The sequence below is a fragment of the Euprymna scolopes genome, chromosome 7 (genome assembly GCF_053919585.1).
Source record: "Euprymna scolopes isolate OS-2025 chromosome 7, ASM5391958v1, whole genome shotgun sequence".
Classification (NCBI taxonomy): domain Eukaryota; kingdom Metazoa; phylum Mollusca; class Cephalopoda; order Sepiida; family Sepiolidae; genus Euprymna; species Euprymna scolopes.
In genome coordinates this window covers 84,167,262-84,186,500 of record NC_136488.1, presented here as the reverse complement: position 1 = coordinate 84,186,500, position 19,239 = coordinate 84,167,262, and the positions used below count along the sequence as shown (strand labels likewise).

General features: G+C 34.0%; 1 protein-coding gene across 1 annotated transcript in view; it reads left to right on the top strand.

Moving 5' to 3' along the window:
* Positions 1-2,923: 2,923 nt before the first annotated feature.
* LOC145280292 (uncharacterized) overlaps positions 2,924-19,239 on the top strand; it is a 66,600-nt gene continuing 50,284 nt past the window's right edge. Inside the window, exon 1 of the mRNA XM_080132065.1 lies at positions 2,924-3,017. The gene's annotated coding sequence lies outside the window, so the exon portion shown is untranslated. The remainder of the gene's footprint in view (positions 3,018-19,239) is intronic.

The window sequence follows — 19,239 nt, the reverse complement described above, 5'->3', positions numbered from 1 at the left end:
GATATCGACACCTCCCTGCAAAAACCTAACATAATCATCTCCTTTGATTGAGGGCAGCTTGTGAATTTAATATTCTCTTGACTCTTCCTTCCTGAGACGAAGCTGGTTCAACCTGTCTAGGGTGAATGTAATTGGCATGGCATACCAAGCCTATTACTGAAAGTGTGATACAAAACGAATAAATGTATTAGTGTATTAATATTAGGTTTCAAATGTGTGAAAATATGCATACTTGTACTGAGCAATCAAAATATGTAGTATTAATTGGTTGTGCTATGAGTTAGATTGGAATAAGACAATCTTCCTGAGCACATTTAAAACTCTTATTACTAATTCTAAAACACTTATTAGCCAATATCAACCTTGTTTTTCAATGTTTATCGCATTTATAAAACTCACTACATCTGTCTGTTTTCAATTTTTTTCAAACTGTATCTTCAAAACAGAAGGTCGCAGAATGGCACGAGGCAGCTCGCATTTATATATCGTTTTTTTTTTGTTTTTTTTTATTCTTTATCCAGTTAAAATAGTTAAAGGGTTAAAATTGAAAGAAATGAGAACTTGGCAAGTGTAAGTCGATTTAAACTGCTCTTCTATTCTTGCGCAAGTATATATACATTTGTATGCTAATCTTAGTTTATTTTTAATTATTTTTTATCCAACTTACAATCTCAGGTTGGAGCGTTATAAATTTTGGCTTCAGTTTTTTCAATGTTTATCTCCTATATTCTTAGGCTAGCTGTCCTGTTGATTTTAAGATGAATTGATATTAAAAAAAAAAAAAATATATAGGATTTCTAGGTGAAAAATTTATCCACAAATTGTCTAGACTCGCTTTTCTGATGAGAACACACTCTTGCTCTTATATTATCAATTGATGGCTGACTTTGAGTTTATCTCAGTTGACTTTGAGTTTATGACCCCAATCTCCGGTGACTTAGCATCAACATCTTCCAGTAGGTTATGTAAGCAGATAAAAGATGCTGAAATGAAGACTTCCTAATGATTAATTCAAAACACAGCGTTCCCCCCTTCCCTATGTTAAGAATGGCTTTCTAAATAGAAAACCATTCTTAACATGGAAAATGGGAATTTCACGTTGACACAACATGTTGAAAGTTATTTTTTATTTAAAAAAAGTTTTTCTTCATTGAATGAATTTCACACTTTCAAACTTACCTTTTGACAGCTGATTGGATAATCGCTTCAGCATCTTTTGGCTGTTTACATAACCTGCCAGAAGATGCTGAAGATGATGAAGTTGTCTAAGATTACGTTATAAATTGAATAAACTTATATAAAAAAATAAAAATATTAAAATAATTTCAAATTCTATTGATAATATTTATCTGTCCATTCATTTATTTTTTTTATCGCTTATGCTCGAATTCATGTTTTGAAACCTGACGTAAGTCATAAATGTCATAAATCTATGACGTTACGCCAAAGCTATAATTATTTTTGTATGTTAATGTTCTATGCTCAATTTATAAGAAAGTACAAATGTGAACCTGTACTTGTGTTCACTGGTTGCACTATGTGCATTCTCTAGCCATGATACTGTTCCATGTTGTGCCAGGCCAAAGTTGCTTGTCAATCCATCTGGTCAGCACTACATTGAAATAGTTCTCACACCATGCACAACCAGAAGTCCAGTCTATAAACAACCAATAAATATTTATTTATTTATTTTATTTTTTTTTTTAGCTTACAAACTGTACCAGTCTACATTGAATAACACTTACAGTAAGGAATCTTTACTTGACCAGAACGAAACACATGTCCCATTTTAGAGTATGTTAGTTAAGAGCCCCAGAAGGACCCAACTTGCTCGGATGGACCTTGTGATTTAACTGCCTCTTAGCTCTCCCCAAGCTAAACTTGCCCAGCAGACATTCTCCAGAAAATCAACTTCCCTCAAACATCCAATTCCCATTTTTCCTCTTCCTCGGGAAGGGGTTAGCTATCATCCACTCTTTCTATGCTCTTTGGATCTCTTCACACTTGGATGATTCTGACCCTTTGTTAGTGGCCATTGTTGACCGCCCAGATGAGATATTCACTGAAGATAAGTTCCAACTGGTCTCGGTACATTGTTTCTTTCACAAAGCCAATTCCAGTGGCCTCTTCCCATTCATGGAAATATTTATTTTCCAAACAAAGAATATTTTTTGGGTTGTCTAACTGGTTGGATATTTTCAGCCTTCCCTGCATCCCTACCTCTCTTTCTGGTCAAGCATCCAACAAGTCTGAAACCCGTATGCACTAACAAAACCTGCTGCAGGGTATATGTTTATACAAATAACTCTGTGCATGTCAGAGTAAAGGTCTCAAGGTTTTGTTTTTGATTTCTGGTCATGGCATCCACTTTTCTCAACCGCGCTTTGAATTTTTTTGAAATTTTGTACAAACATTAGTCATGATGAAAGTACTTTTTTATGGAAATCACTTCAAACAAGTCATGATGCCATTTGATGTAAAGAACTATAAAAAAAATCATTTCAAGGTAAAAAAAACTAACCAACGATAATTGTTAGATGGATAGATTCTGACCAAGAAAACACCAATTCTTTCCCCTTTGTCAGAAACATTGTACATGGAACATGAGGATTAAAGGACAAAATAAGGGAAGCAAAAGTTACGAGACTGCCGAAAGTAAACTCTAGGTCCACTTTCTATTCTACTTAAATTTACTATTAATGCAATATTTTTCTATTTCTAAAACCTAATTAAAATCTCTGATATTTCAAAATGAGATAAATTCTGCAATGTATTATGTTTTAAAAACTTGAAAGTGACAAACTGATAAAATGTTTAGTTTTTATTAGTGTCTTTTATAGATTGACTGTTTCTTTTCATGACCAGAATTTACAGTCCCTTTTTGAACTATTATCCTTATCTTTGTTGTTTGTGTCATGTTGCAGCTGTTGCACTCTCCTGTCTTCTTCGGGTGTATGTTGGATCCAGTAACCTTTGTAAAATTTTGAATAGAACCGTTGATTTTCGTCCAAGGAGAGGTAGGTTATTTTTCATTGCTTTTCTTATATATTTTCTTTCTCACTTCTACAATCTGTTTCCCTGGCTGCAAAATAAATAACAAATAATAAATTAAAAAAAAAACTCTTACTAAAGCAAAAATATTTTTATCCTCTTTTTGAAGAGGAAACATTCATTTTTTCCCCCATTAATGTGAGCAATATGCCAATAACATACAATGATTTGAATAAACCAAAATGCACACATGTGAGTGAACTTGTAATTCTGTAATGAAATTAATTGTGAAAGGTCAGAATGTCTCTTTTCATTCAAAATGCTAATTTTTCTTTCCATGATCTCAATAATTAAGCATAAATAAAACTGTGTAATAATGGATAAAAAATAAGCATTAAATTATGAAATACAAATAATGATAGTGAATTAATGAGATGTAATTTTGCAAATCAATATTCAAATTAGTTAGCTTGAGTACATTGCTCGAATGTACATGCTCAGTATGTTAAGAAGCTGAAGTTCTATTTTCTATATAAAAGTAGGGTTTTAATGTTATTGCCAGTGCAGTAAACTTCCCAACTTCTATCTAACTAGCAGAACTACCCGGCATTGCCCGGAACAAAAGTGTAACATATTTCTATTAAAACTTTTATCTATCTTTCCTTCTCTCTTTCCATATTTCCTCTCTCCTCCTCCAAACAGTCTGTTCGTTCTTTGTCCAGCAAATTCCTCTCTCTGTTCATACACACACACACAACTAGAGTTGACATAAGGGAAATAACTCTGTGAAAAAAATCAATTACTTTCCTTTACATGATAACATTAAAAATTGTTTACTTCCTGCTAACATTAAATGATATAAATGACCATGTGACCCCCAAAGAATCAATCTTTTTTTTTTTTTTTTTTCCTAGTCTTTTAAATGGCTTCGTTTTGTATGTCTTTGAACTTTCCTTTCAACCATGTTAAATGATACACTGTGATTAAGCACTGGTTATTTGGGACATGTATCATTGGAGTTCAGCCAATGTCAATACGCATATATTCTGGGGTTTGCCTTCTAACAGTGGAGTTGTTTGCATTTATGGCCGTGTATAGCAGAGTTTTCTTCAATTTTTTTTTTATTGTCTGTGTGTGTTTATATCTATAATATAAAGCTGTGTGTGTGTGTCTGGTCATAAATAAGCTCCTATATGGTTGACTATTTTAAAAAACTGATTACATATAATGATAGAAGATATATCGAGACACAGGAATGAGTATGTTTGATCTGGCAGAGTGGTGGTTCATTAAAATTGTGGGGTCTGCGTTCGCGCCTGGTCCACAAAGAAATAGGCACAAACTTTAATAAAGACTTTTCATATCTATCTGTGTAAGTATACTTTGATAATTATGTTTCAGTTTGAAGAAATATGGTATAATAAAATTATGGGGTGTTCGTTCGCACCTGACCTCCATAGAATGGAAATATGTCACAAAGTTTAACAAGGTTTTTAAATATAGATCCACAGAATATTGTGATAAGTGTTTCAGTGTGAATAGGTATCGTATAATAAATTATGGGGTTTATCTATTTTATTTTTACTTTCATCATATTTTGCTTTGGTTTTGATACCCCCAAATTCAACCCAAATTTACAACCCTACCTTTTCATAACCTGTCATACTTTCATAAATCAGTCCATTTTCTGTAGGCTGTTTTTGAACCCAGTCAACGACAGGTACTTTTGCAAGTATGTATATGTATATATATATATATGTGTGTAGGTATTAGAGGGTAGGAATTAGCAAAATGCAGGATCGGATTTTGCATGCAAAAGTATTTGATGAAACAACAAGTAAGTCAAAGATCTTACTTGATAACAAAAAAGTGAAGCAGAGGGAATATGGTGAAGAAAAAGGTGATTACATGTAAATGGATAGTCTGGTGGAAGATAAATAATCCAGTGACAGTAAAATCCAAATATATAGCTTCAAGAAAGTTAATTGAATTTCCATTTGCACAAGTAAAATCCAAGGAAATCCCGTAATTGGAAGATGGTCCAAAATAATCCAAAGGCATATGTTGTATGTAAAATCCAATCCTGCATTTTGCTAATTCCTACCCTCTGATGAGAAGGAAAGTATTTCTTCGAAGCTCCGTGGATTAAGGACTATCCACTTATCAAGTGTTTCCTTTTCAAATTAAATATGTTTTTAACTCTTTTTCAAAGTGTTTTTTTAACATATTTTATTAACTGTTTGCTCGTATTATAAACTCTATCTCCTATTTGGTTTTATCGAGCTTTTACATCTGGTTGAGATAACTTTATAAATATTAATTCTTTAATATTTATATTATACTTTAATTTTACCATCTTGGATCATTTTGGTAAATTTAATTGTAATTTTTATTTTATATATATATATATATATATATATATACATACCCATGCATAGAGTATTGTCGCCACACCTGGACTGGAGTATCTACCACTATTCTCTCACACTTAGACAGGGTCCAAAAAAAGAGTCGCAAATCTAATAAGTCCCACTCTGTCAACCAAACTCCAACCCCTGTTCTGTCGTCGCAATATTGCATCCCTGTGCCTAGTTTAAAAGTACTTTAATGTAGTGTGCTCTAATTAATTCATAGCATTTGTGCAATCTCAATGTACATACTCCCGACAAACTGCAAAATCACACCTCTTCACTGTTGAGGTCCTTAGATGATGGAAAGTCTTCTACTTTAATAGCTTCTTCCCTCGAACTGCTAGACTTTAGAATTCCCTCCCTGTTTCCTGCTTTCTTGACTGTACTAACCTGCAGAAGATTAAATGTAATTTCAAGACATCTCCCTGCTCAACTCTTGTTTTCTATTAGCCACGATCCCAAATAATAACCGCTTACCTCCAAATGGTTTGGAGTGAAAATGAGTAATATATATATATATATATATATATATATATATATATATATAGTTTTTTGGATTTTCTTTTTTTTAGGGACTGCAAACTATAAATAAAAACAATCACAGAAAAATAGTTTTATCATACAAATATGTGGTTTATTGCAAAGGTTAATTTAAATTTTGTCTTCCAAGTAGTCTCTTGAGTCCGGTTTATCAGCATAAACATGGGGGGCTTTACATATCCCCAAAGAAAATATCTAATAAGGTTGAATCACACGAATGAGGTGGCCACATGACAGGTTCATTTCTTGATTAAATTATTTGTTCATCAGTTGCATACTATGTGCTATGTGGCTCATCCTGCTGGAACCGCATGATGAATTGTCAAACCAAGCTGAACACAAAATAGCCCATAGTTGCCAAATCTGAAATTAAAGAAAATAGTTGTCCATTTAAAATTTGCCACCGTTAAAAAAAAAAATATATATATATCTCGCTGTGATACTCTCTTACTATGATACTCTCTCTCTATCTATCTCTCTCTCTATCTATCTCTCTCTCTTTCTATCTCTCTCTCTTTCTATATATATATATCTCTCTATCTATCTATCTTTCTATATATATATCTCTCTATCTTTCTATATATATATATATATATATATATATATATATATAAAGCGAAAGTGTCCATGTGTGTGTCTGTCTGTGTACATTTCCCTACACAATAACTCTGTCAATTTTCAGTCTACAGACTCGAAATTTGATATACAGGGTATGGAGATTCGGGAAAATCTTTGTAATCGGTTTTCGGCCAGAAATTTGGCTGTTAAGGTGTCAAAGTTCAACGATTTGACCTTTGAGAACTCTACAAACTCCTCCGTCAATTTTGGGTCTAAACACTTGAAATTTTAGATATAGGTTCCTTGGACATAGATCTAACTTAATAACTTGATTCGAGCCCAAAACAATAAATATATTAATGGTCATAATAGGGGTCAAAATTGAAAAGAATTTGACCACTTCGGTCTCTACCAAATTACTCAGACAATTTCTAGTCTAAACATTTGAAATTTTATATAAAGGTTATTCAGAGATAGGGCAAGCTTTTTATTCAGTTTGGGTCGAAAATTTGAGTTACCAATATATAAATGTATGTATGTTTGCATGTCTGCCTAAAACTTTTGACAGAGGCAACAGATTTTTACAAGATCAGTATCGTTTTGAAGTTCAAATTTGAGTCAGTCAGTCAGTTACAAGTAACTAGTGACCTCTTCAAGCCATATTGCTTATACAAAAGTTTAGTCCAGACTAATGATCTTATTATTGACATATATTTTATTTCAATCTTTCATATATGCATTAATTAATTTGTTCAATTTTATTTTTAATTTATTTTGTTTTAATTTTTATCCATTAATAGTAAATAAAAAATTTAATTTTTTATTTGCATTTGAGCAATTATATATTTATAACCTTATTAGCTTAATATTTAATTTTATTTACTTAATTACTATTTTTTTTTATTTATCTATTTGTTTTTATTTTATTTTTTTTACAAAGAGTCACTACTTATCAAGGCTAGGAGGCCACTCGAGGATAAGGGTTAATGAGTGTACAATGGTCAAGGGGAGCATGTCAGTTATCGTTAGTAGTAGAAATTTGGTAAATTGGATTACTTAAGGGGATGGTTCATCAAGAATTCGTTCTTGTTGGATTTGAAGACAACCATATCGTAGTCAGTTGGAAAGCAGGAAGACGGAACAGAGTTCCACAGGTGTGCAGTTCCAAGAAAGAAGCTTTGTTCATGGAATCTACGCTTAGATTAAGCACAGATAAAGAGTGGGGGAAATTATTGATAGTAGTTTAAGATAGACAAGTGTTTTTCGTGAAAGTCAGGCTAATGGAGACCATAGATTGGAGCTCAGACCAGCACTTGCCATGGAAATAACGATAAAGCAAAGACAGGCTCGTGACGTCTCTTCTGTGGGAAAGAGGTTCCAAGGAAGAGAAAAGGGCATCCTCCACTAGGCTACAAAGTCTATTTTGAATTCTGTCAAGGCAGGATAATCTGCTTCTGGCAGCTCCTGCCCAGATGTGGCGACAGTACTCCATCCTTGGATACACTCGACTCTTATACAGGTAGAGAATTGCATCAGCAGTGAGATATCTACTGGGACGGTAGAATGATCCCACCATTTTCCCAGCAGCCCTGGCAACAAACAGATTTGATGTAAGTGTTCCATCTCAGATCAGGAGTAAAGGTCACGCCCAGAAGTTTGTCAAAACATGGAGCCTCCTCAAGATGAGAGCCATTCATTTCAATTGATGCCAGACAGGGATCAGAGCATTGATGATGGAAAGATAGAAGTTTGGTCTTAGATACATTAAAATTAACCAGCCACCTCTTTCCCCATTGCACTATGTGCTCAAGATCAGAGGAGAGAGAATCAGAAAGAACTGGGTTGTTTACGACCTTCAAAGTGTTGCCATAGGTGGTAGTGTTGTCAGCATAAATGTTTACAAATGAGTTTTTAATTTAATTATTTTAAATCTTATTCCAAAAATTTTTTCTCCTCTTTTTTGTCTCTTTTTTCAATCTATAACTGTTATATACAAATATTCTTCAATCAAGTTTTAATAATTATTTCCCAAACTAGTTAAGTTGGTTAGTACAATTTACTTAAATTGAATAAATCGTATTTCTACTTGTATTTATTTTTAAAAGTACACTAATCATGTAATAATTGATTATTTTAATTAATGAAATGAGTATTTAAATTAATATTTGATGATTTAATTCTTATTCTGCTTTTATTAGGATTGTTAATGTTATAACATGATATTTTATCTTCTCCTATCCTCCCATTTTCCCTTTTTGTTTATTTATAATTTGACATTTCAATATGAACTAATATTTAACATGTTTAAATATTGCAATTAGACCAAGAGTTAGAATATTTCAAACGCCACACTCTCAATTCCATATGTTAATTTAATAGTTTAATTTATTTTAACCTATAATTCTAAAATAAAATTATTATCGCCAAATTAATGTAAAAAAAATTATATTACCCTAGTTCATATTCTAATTTACTCCATAGATATATCTGATTATAACTAATGTTTTTATTACTATTATTCTATTATCACATTTGGTTTATTTATTTGGGTCAAGACACCAATCATATAATAATTTCTTATTTCAACTAATTAAATGATTATTTAAATCAACACTTGAGAATTCAAATCTACTTATACTTTATTATATTAGGATTATTAAAAATTGTGATTACAACATATCTTTTACTTTTTATTTTATTTATAACTAAAAAATTTATTTTCACCTAATATTTAACATCCTTACCAGATTTTAGTTGAGATAAGATATACTTAGATCTATGTAAGCAGTTTTGTATTTCTTCCTGTTGTTTGTTTAGAAGGCTTCCTTTAGATATATACTATGATTCCAGATTGCAAAGGTTGCATCAGCCAAACTTATTTGGTATTTACTAGCGCTTCCTAGTATAGATTATTTCAATTTGCATTCAATTTTATTCTTAATTCCCTTATCTAATTTGCTAATGATGTTGTTTTCTTATTATTAACTACTAGTATTTTAAAAGATGCCAAATGGTTGTTAAATCTATCTTTAAATCTACACTCAGTGGTCTCAATATATGTTATATATATGTGTGTGTTTGTGTAATTTTGTGACTGTTTAGCTTTCATTCTTAAATATATATTACAGCTTCTGTTTTGTGAATTATATGTGTAGTTTGCAAATCCTAAAAACTTTATTTTTTATATATTTTATTTTATGTATATGGTTAGTCTATTTTATTTTGTACTGTTGTGATAATGTCCTACCATCAGTATCTCAACTTTATTATATTGTTATTCGGACTCATTAGGAGTTCTCACACAGAAATTGCTCACTGGCAACAACTGTATTCCCTGGTGTCCAGGTGACGAGTTTCCCCAAGTTTCCAGTACTCTCCATCTCTGTCAGTAACCTTTGCAAATGAATTTTCATCATCGCAATAGCCACTTGTCATTGACTTCTCATTGGCAATGATCATTGGTTTTCACTGGAATTTGGGTGGTAATAAGCCTTCCCAATGTTACAGTTCTCTTCATACTCACCCAGTGGAGGCCTAGTTAGTGCCCTCCCTCCTCGGTTTTTCCATCTTCTTTGACCCTTCTTGACTATTTGGTATGGTGCTAGTTGATGCTACAATTTTTTTTTTTTTTTTTGAGAGGGGAGGGGTAATTTACAATTTTGCAGTTTCAATTTTCTTGGTTCCATGTGATATTCCTCTATCTTTTTGTTTTACTTCTGTTACAGTTTTTATATGGCATGTTTGTAGTTCATGTGGATTAATCTCTGCATTCAAGGGTTTTCCTTAAGATTTCAGCTCTTCAGCATTGCCATTTGATTTGTTGTATGTTCTTGGCCTTCCCCCGATTCCAATTTCTCTTTTTTTTTTTTTTTCAAATTTTTACAGGATTGTTATTAATGCTCTTTCTTACGATTATTGGTGTTATCTTGACTTTCTTAATCTTTTATATCTCTTTCAGTTTTCTGGCTAGTTGACTTCTCCGTTTCCTTGATGTTTATCCTGTGATCTGCTGGGATAAAAAAAAATCTGCGATCTGTCAGGATTTTTTCTTAACTCTTATGACATCCGGTTTCCTTGCTTGGATGGGCTTATCTATACCTCCATATCCCATAAGATTTTGTGATTTCTGCTTTCAAGTACTGCTACCAGTGTGTGTTTTTACTCTTTGTCTGTTCAAGATGCAGTTGCTTGCATAGTTCCCAGTGCACTGCCTTCCTCACTTGGTCATGTCTATTCTTATATTCTTTTTGGGCTAGTTTATTGCATTCACTGGCTTGGCATTTCCTTGATATATTGTTAAGAGGTATTATTTTTTTTTAATTATTTTTTTTTTTTTTACATAGAGTTCACCACTTATCAAGGCGCAATGGCCACTCAGGGATAAGGGTTATTGTGTGTACAGTAATCAAAAGGATAGTGTAGCAATAGTATTGGAGAATTGGTAAGGTGTCATTACTTGGGGGGGGGGTCATCAGGAATTTGTTTGTGTTGGACTTGAAGACATCCAGGTTGAAGTCGGGAGGGAAACAGGCAAGCGGAACAGTTCCACAGGCGTGAAGTTCTAAGAAAGAAGCTTTGTTCATGGTACCTACATTTTGATTTAGGCACAGATAGGGAGTGGGGAAAATTATTGACGGTGGTTTCAGCTAGTCAGGTGTTTTTTGAGAAAGATTGGTGAGGGGGGACCAGAGACTGGAGCTCAGACGAGCACCTGCCATGGAAATAATCTTCTGTGGGAAAGAGGTTGCAGGGTAGAGAAAAGGGCATCCCCTACCAAGCCACGGAGTCTATTTTGTACTCTGTCAAGGCAGGATAGGCTGTTTTTAGCAGCCCCCGCCCAGATGTGGCAGCAGTACTCCATCTTTGGACGTACTTGGCTCTTAGATAGATAGAGAATTGCATCATTAGTGAGATATCTTTTAGAGCGGTAGAAGGATCCCACCATTTTCCCAGCGATCTTGGCCACAGACTTGATGTATGTGTTCTATTTAAGATCAGGTGTAAAGGTCAAACCCAGGAGCTTATCAAAGCCTGGGGCCTCCCTTAGACGAGAGCCATCCATTTCAATTGATGCCAAATGGGGATCAGAGCGTTTATGATGTAGAGATAGGAGCTTGGTCTTAGATGCATTAAAGGTAACCAGCCACCTCTTTCCCCACTGTACCACACGCTCAAGATCAGAGGAGAGAGAATCAGAGAGAACATCATCATTTACAGCCTTTGATGTGTTGCCATAGATGGTCGTGTCATCAGCATAGATGTCAACGAAAGATTTTAGTATGTGTTTTGGGAGATCATTGATGTAGATCAGGAAGAGAGTTGGGCCCAGTATGGACCCCTGAGGGACTCCAGCATTAATACTGTGGGCCTCTGATTTCTGCCCATCAACAACTACTCTTATGAGCCTATCTGAGAGAAATGACTTAATGATAGAGAAAACATTTCCAGTTATACTGTAGCTGGAAATCTTGTGTAGTAGGCCTTTATGCCAAACCTTATCGAAGGCCTTTGATATGTCAAGAGCAATTGCCCTAAAAATGAAGCCTTTGTCGAGAGATTCGCTAATCCTATGAGATATAATCGTTAGCGCATCTGCTGTAGATCTAGCAGAGCGGAAACCATATTGCATGTCGCTAAGAAGGTTATTTCTGCTGAGGTGGTTGACTACTTCTCTATTTATTGTGGATTCCAGCAACTTACTCATGACACACAGGAGACTTATTGGTCTGTACTGAGAGGGGGATGACTTATCACCTGAATTCTTAAATACAGGGCATACTGATGAGGTTTTCCAGGGTGTTGGGAGGCACTTCTCCTTAAGGCAATGCTTAAACAGTTTGGCCTTGTCGGATGCTGTCGAGATGACCTCTGGTCCATTGATAATGGTTGGGATAGAACGCACGTTTCTGTTCAAGATCCTATTTGCTATTTGCCAGAACTGGTGGGAACCAAGCCGCTTAACGGCTTGACTTAACGGATTGCGCATATAGTTCTCTTGCATTTTTTATTACTCTTTTACAGTGGTTGCTGGCGGTTCTGAAAGCAGCTTTGGTTTCAGTGCATCTATTAGGTTGGTAGCTATGGAAAAAGTGATTTCTGTGTGCGATGGCAGCAGTACATTCAGGGGAGAACCATGGCTGGCTGTTAGGTTTTTGTTGGAATTTTTTGGATGGTATGAATTGGCCTATGCCTACAAATAACCAGGTCTGATACTATAGAGGACACATCCTTTTTAAACATGGAATGGAGAGGGAGATCAGATATGAATGTACGGAAGCTATCCCAGTCCGCCATAGAGTATCGGTATACAGTACTGTGGAGAGGTACGTCTGTAGATTTATTATATTTCATTTTTATCTTAACTGATACGACGCAGTGGTCGGAGGATCCCAGAGGAGATAGAACGGAACATGAGCATAGCTCAGGGGAAGTGGATAGAAAAAGGTCTAGGAGGCTTGCGAACTGACTGGTACTATCGGGCACATGTGTGGGCTCGCTGACAATCTGAGTGAGGTCATAGGCAATGGCAAAATCATGACAGAACTTCCCCTCATCATCAGTCTTATTTGAGTGGGTCAGCCATTCCACATTATGGACATTGAAGTCACCGCAAATGTGAATGTTAGCCAAGGGATGAGCAGACAGGATGTGGTCAATTTTTTCTGATATACTCTTAAAGTCAGTAACTCCACTGTTGTGGGGGCGATAGAGGGCAAATATAAATGCAGTGGTGTAAGCTAGTGCAACCCGGAAGCACATATAAGGTAGATTAGGGTCTTCTCTGGAGATATCCCTGCCACATGGGAAGCCATCTTTAATGTAGGCACATATTCCATGCCCATGGCGATCTTGGGGGGTCAGATTTAGATGTTAGGTTAGAGTATCCTTTAATTATGAACTCATCTAGGGAGGTGGTCGGCCCTATTCCAGTTTCGCTTAGAAAGAATATGTCATGTTTCGTCTCCTGTAATTGGGTTTCAACCTCTGGAAGGTTAGAATGTAGATCCCTGATGTTGGAGAAGGAGACATGGTAGTAGGGGTCTACGTAGCAGGACGGGGTTCTTTTTTTTTTTTTTTTTTTTTTTTAATTCAATTTTCACCCCAAACAAGGCACAGTGCCACTTTGACGCAGGGGGCTACTATTAGGGAATTAATTAGCGGGGTCATTATGAAGGGAGAAGAGTAGAAAGATGTTTGTTAACATTACACTTGAACTTCTGCATATCATTGCAGTTGGGAAAGCAAAATCCCGGAAGGGAGTTCCAAAGACCCACAGTTCTGGGGAAGAAACTATTGGAGTAAAAGGCTTTGGTTTATTCGTGTTTTCTTTTTTGAGATATTTCATGTTGAGGATTTTGGGGTTTGTGGAACAGGTCAGCATACTTGGTTGGAGCAGAACAGAGGGAAAGTAAGAGAGGAAAGACAGGAAAATTTTTTTTTTTTTTTTGTAGCATATGATAAGGTAAAGCCGTAACAATTACCCACTAGTATGGCATTGAGAGGCCCCACCAGAGACTACTGCATGGTCCAGAATCCATTCACCAAATGGCAATACAGCAGCCCCAGTACTTTGTACCTGCTGATAGGACAGCCTCCTTGTGGTTATTCCAAGGTTCGGGTCCCTGACTATCAGGCGGTTAATGTTAGCCCAGATGAAAACGTTTACCTCCAGCACCCTTACTAGTGACATGGCCGCAAGGATAGACATAGAGACAGAAAATTTCCGACATCTCACACTACTGTTCACGAAGTACTACCAACCTGGGATGCAGCTTTTTCTTCACCCTTTGTCAGAAACATCACTCATTAGAAATGAGGACTGAGGGACAAAAAAGGAGAAGCGAGAGTTACTGGAGCTGCCGATAACACATCCACTGCATTATCTACTCTCCATTAGAAAATAAAGAAAAACAGTAAGAGGGACTTATTTATATCTACTTAGTATAAGTCCTTTGCCCATTCCCAGTTTAGAATAGAATTTGAAGATAGTCTCCCCTCCCATATTAATCCGTGGAAGTTGTTTTTTTTTTCTTTTGGTACCGCGCAATAGAACCTTCGAGATTAAACTTATAATTATGTTTTAATAATGCAACTTGTGAGGTCAGCTTATGTTTTTAGATTGGGGGAAATTTATTACAGATTGGGGGCATTTTATTTAAGGCTAGTTTAGGATAATACCAGACGTATTTAACAAAAAAGTTTAAAACACGAGTAATAAGACATGATAGGTAATGTTAAGGAGTTTCAATTTTTAGTAAGACTGCAATAAGAGCACAAAGATAAATAAATAAAATATATATAATACACAAAAATTGGTAAAATTAAGACAGGATACATTTCAACAGTTATGGATAAAGTTTTTAACTTAGCTCTGAAGGCAATGATAAACAGTAGTGGTAATGATAAACAGTAGTGGTGATAGGGAATCTCCTTAGAAGATACCTCTTTGTATTTTTATGTCAGTTATACATTGTTCTTCAGCTGTCAGTTCAAGTTTCCATGATCTTATTGCTTTTTCGATCGAATTGATAATCTTCTCTGATATTTTGTACATTTTCAAGCACTCTATTATCCATGCTTAAAGCATCCTGTTGTACGTTTTCTTGTAGTCGATCCATGCCATGACTATGTTCTTTTTTCTACTTTTTACCACTTTCAGGATTTTTCAGTCTATGTATCATGCCTTCCTTTTTATTTTCTTTTTAGGCATCATTTCTATTATTATTAGCAGGCCACTCAGTGTTGCTCGATCGTAAAATATGCATAAATATTATTTTAATTCATGCAGATTTTGTCTTTACTTCGAGACTTCCTCTGGATGAATGAAATTAAGAAAACAAAACACCAGTACAAATATTTGAAAATATATTTTTGATTAATTTATTTATTGCAGACTATTATCTTCATCTTTCTTAGATGTTGTTTCACGACATTTCGGTTAACTATTCCTCTGGCCTTCATCAGGTGGTAACCGTGACGGGATAGGAATTCCGAATCTCCTAAGTGCATTCTCAGCAATTACTGCCATCCATAGTTGTTGTTGTCTCACCATGTTTTGGCCAAGTAAGCCTCTGGCCGGCTTTGGGTAGGATTAAATAATATATATATTTTTGATGTAATGAAATGTATGACACTGTTCCATATCAGAAACTAAAAAAGTCGTTGGAAATTCAAAAAAGAAAAAGAGGGTACATAGCGTTATGAAAGAGTAAGATTTTTTTTTTATTATTATTTGTACTGGTGTTTGGTTTTCTTAAGTTCATTCATCCAGAGAAACTCTCAAAATAAAGAGGAAGTGTTGATGAACACATAACTTAGTTTGTTCCTTTTTTTATTTCTCTCTTTATATATATTTCTGTGCGTCAGAATGTTTTCAGCTTAAATTCTACGCAATTATACAGAATGTAGAAACTATGCATAAATGGAATTCAATGTAATAATGAAATGAAATCAATCATCTAATAAGGAGCCATAAAAAATCAGTAATTAATTAGTGCTCCTATTTCAAAGGAATATGCAAATTAGTTAACTTTCATGTAGTCGCTCACATATCCATGTTAATTAATTAGTTAATTTGTATTAAGAAGTTTGTTTTAATAACTTTTAAATAATTAAAAAATGTAGGGTTTTAATATCAATACCAAAGTGAGAAAAAACTCCACTTAAAAGGTATGTAGATTATCATTATTTAGTGTAAATTGTAGACTATATTAAAAATATTTGAAGAAATGTTTATAAATAATTGTTTCTAAAACCGTTGATTTTTAAAGAAAACATTCTCAATTTCATTTCGTCTTCTTTTTAAATTTAGCATTACTTTTTATTTTATTTTATTCTAATTTTATCATTGTTTCTTACTATTTAGTGTAAATGTTAAACTATATTTTTATGTTACTGCTTTACATCTTTTATTATGTTTTTAATTGTTCTTAAATTTTTTTAAAAGAATGTTTTAAATTTAATTTTTAATTTTTCTGATTTTTTAAAAAAAATTGGATTTAAAATTTTTGATATTTTTGGATATTTTTTGGATATTTTTTTTTTTATATTTCTGTAACTTTTTTTAATTGTAAAAATTTTTTTTCTAATAGTGTCTACATTTTCTACTTTTGTACTTTTGATATTCTTTTTTTTCCATTATGTCCCTTTATATTTTTAGGTTTCATTGTTATGTATACTCTTTCGAAGACAATTAAAATTGCCCTTACCCTCACACTTCTCAATTTACTGTGTAATTGAGGAGGTACTATACTGTAATTTTTTGCTGTTTTGTTGGACTTTGAACATTGGTGTCTAAGAGACTTGGTATCAATAAAACGTTTATTTCATCTCTAAAATAGTCGTACACTAAACAATTGTTGATGTTCAATTCTTAACAATGGATATCAATGAATATCATTAATTTGTTTATCTCTGAATTTATCAAATTTATACAACTCACAATTGTGCCCTAAACAGAAGCATTCATTTCAAACATGCTCCTGTCTTACCAAAAAACTAATTGTTGATTTTATAAAATTATTTTTACATAATCATTTGAATTAAAGTTAAACCTGCAAAAGTCAAGTATCATGGTTCAGTTGTGCTCTAAAAAGGAACATTCATATTGAACGCGCTCCTGTCTTATAAAAGAATCTACAGTTGATTTTATAGGTTGAACCTTTCTGCTTGTGTGGTGATAAAACTTCTCGAATGCACTTGTGAGGTTAGGTTGTATGAAAGTTAACTTTAGTCAAAATCGAACTTCCTTTAGTCAAATTTTTTCGATTATCGACTTTTGATACTTATCAGAAGCATTCCAATACAAAACCTACATAAGAACATCCCCAGACACATCAAGTATCTACGTGTGAATTTAAAAAAAGAAATCAGCTCAGCTGTTTCAGAGTCCATAGGAAATAAACACACACACATAGACAAAGTTCTTTTTATATAATAGTAGATAGGTTACATTCCAATGTTCAAGTTACAGATTATCCAGTAATAATCAGCTAACATACTTAACTTCCGGTGTGTCTGCTACTGGAATCGATGACAAGGCAAATTAGTTCCTTCATTTTTTTTTCTCTCACGCTTATATCTCCCCTATGTATATACTCTTTTTTATTGTTCTTTTTTTTTACTAAATAATCATGGAAGTTTTTGTTAGTTTTATATTAATTAAGAGTTATTGAAATTGTTTGTTTTGTTGTTTTTTTGAAATTTTTTTAAGAATTATTGAAAAAACTTTTGGTGCTCTTTTTTTTTTAAAATAAAAAAGAATTATTGAAAACATGTTTAAAAATTTTCATTAAGAATTATTGAAATTAGTTTTATTTTTTAAGAATTATTGAAAACACTTTTTGCGTTCTTTTTTTATATTATATAAATTCAAAAAATTTTTTTAATAATTTCATAAACATATTTCTTTATAAAATTTCAAATAAAATAAAAACTTATGTTTTAAAATTTGTTTTTAAAAGTGCAAATAAAGACTAATTGTGTTATTTTTATCTGTATAATTTTGTTATTTTTTATTGTATATTTTTCAATGTCTTTCTCTGATATTCATTTCAATAAGTCGCTTCACAATAGAAATACTGAAGAACAATAAAAGTAAAAGAACTGATTTGCCTTGCCACCGCTTCCGGTAGCAGATACATCGGAAGTTAGGAAGTACGTTGGCTGACCAATAGTCCACAATCACAATTTTTATTTATTTTGTTATTGTTTCTATTTTAATATAGACGAATGCCTCTATCTTTTTGATTACTGTCTTCTCAATTATTAAATCATTTCTTTCTGATAGGTTCATAAGAGTAGTAGTTGAGGGGCAAAAATCAGAAGCTCACAGTATTAATGCCGGTGTCCCTCAGGGGTCCATCCTGGGTCCAACTCTTTTCCTGATCTACATTAATGATCTTCCAAATCACATCCTTACATCATTTGTAGACATTTATGCTGACGACACTACCATTTATGGTAGCACATCTAAGACAGTAAACGACCAAGTTCTCTCTGATTCTCTCTCCTCTGATCTTGAGCACGTAGTACAATGGGGAAAGGAGTGGCTGGTTACTTTTAATGCATCTAAAACCAAGCTTCTATCTTTACATCATCAACATTCTGATCCACATCTGGCATCAATTGAAATGAATGGCTCTCGCCTTCAGGAGGCCTCAAGTTTTGACAAGCTTCTGGGCTTGACCATTACTCCTGATCTTAAATGGAACACTTACATCAAATCTGTTGCCAAGGCCGCTGGAAAAATGGTGGGATCTTTCTATCGATCCGGTAGATATCTCACTGCTGATGCAATTCTCTATCTATATAAGAGCCAGGTACGTCCAAGGATGGAATACTGTTGCCACATCTGGGCAGGAGCTGCTAGAAAGGACTTGTCCTGCCTTGATAGAGTTCAAAATAGACTTCGTAGCCTCGTAGGAGATGACCTTTTCTCTTCCCTGCAGCCTCTATCTCACAGAAGAGATGTTGCGAGTTTGTCTCTGATGTATCGTTATTTTCATGGAAAGTGTTCGACTGAGCTTCAGTCTATGGTCCCCCCTCACCTAACTGTCACAAGAAACACTCGTCTAGCTGAAAACACTATCAATAATTCCCCCCACTCTTTATCTGTGCCTAAACCTAAACATAGATTCCATGAACAAAGCTTCTTTCTTAGAACTACACACCTGTGGAATTGTCTTCCGTTTTCCTGCTTTCCGGCTGACTACAATATGGTTGTGTTCAAGTCTAACGT